The sequence below is a fragment of the Bison bison genome, unplaced genomic scaffold, assembly GCF_000754665.1.
Source record: "Bison bison bison isolate TAMUID 2011002044 unplaced genomic scaffold, Bison_UMD1.0 scf7180017845905, whole genome shotgun sequence".
NCBI classification, from domain to species: domain Eukaryota; kingdom Metazoa; phylum Chordata; class Mammalia; order Artiodactyla; family Bovidae; genus Bison; species Bison bison.
In genome coordinates, this window is record NW_011476478.1 from 10545 (window position 1) to 11647 (window position 1103).

General features: G+C 32.0%; 1 protein-coding gene across 1 annotated transcript in view; it reads left to right on the forward strand.

Annotated features, from left to right (window-relative positions):
• Window positions 1–1103, forward strand: part of TAB3 (TGF-beta activated kinase 1/MAP3K7 binding protein 3) — a gene marked incomplete at its 3' end in the record, with an annotated part of 10137 nt that overhangs the window by 5946 nt on the left and 3088 nt on the right. The gene's annotated exons all lie outside the window — the stretch shown is intronic.

Here is a 1103-nt window from a genome sequence, read left to right on the forward strand (position 1 = left end):
TCAATTTGTTGTATTTCTGAGAATTCATCTTACACAGGTTTGCTTGACTGAATTTTCTTTCACTCCTTAAAGTTTCAGTATAGCAATGTACTTTTGGCATCATACAGTAGCCCCTGAAATTACTATATGACAATGGAAAGAGCACTGAGTGTCTGGAAACGAAGAATCTAGAACTGGCTCTCCAGCTAACTAGTTAAGTACCTGATGTCAAGTCTTGGAACTTCCCAGGCATGTCTTTTTTCATCTGGGAATGAGTTGAGTTGGAGTCAGTAAACCCTAAGAGTTCTCCCTCTAAAATTAAAGCATTTTATGTCATGCTTTTTATTTAGCTATATTCGGTTCACAGCAGAAGTGAAGTGTTTGCTTTTATTGCTTTCAATAAAATGTACTTCTCCCTAAAGTACAGTAATACGTGTATATGTGCATATTTGTATATATATTTATGAAATACAGAGATGGTCATGATAATTGAGAAACTTTAAAAGGGCATAAATAAATGTGTTTTAGACTAATACAATAGTTCTGAATTATATTGTTTAATGGAATACTGCTTTATTGCTGTTGATTGGAACATCTAAAATAGCAGTTTGTTATTTACCATCTTTGTGTGTGTGTGTAATTCTAAAAATTGGAATTTTGAAAGTTTACCAAGCTACTTTTGAGCAAGTAAAAACTTTGAGACTGTGGGAATGTGAATGAATGTGAATGAATTTCATTAAGGCAGTCAAGACTGGGTGGGTTTTGTGTTAAATTATTATAAGTTTGGCAGACTCCTAGAAACATAATTCAAAGAGTGAATTTTTTTTTTTTTTTAACTGATTTCTTCAGTTAACTTAATCTTTCATAATGAAACAGTTGAAGTGATATAGGGATAACTGTGGTGAAATAAAAAGTATAGGCTGCTTGAGAATTTTTACTGTTTTGAATCTTTAGGAGTTTTATTGTTATTTTTTTCACTTTGGGGTTTGTTTGCCTTTTGAAAACTAACGCATGGTTATTTTCCTGTGTATCAGTGTAAATATTAATAATGGATATGACTTATACTTGTAGATTACAGCAAGTGTGGTGAATCCAAGATTAGCCCAACATTGTAATTTGTTGAG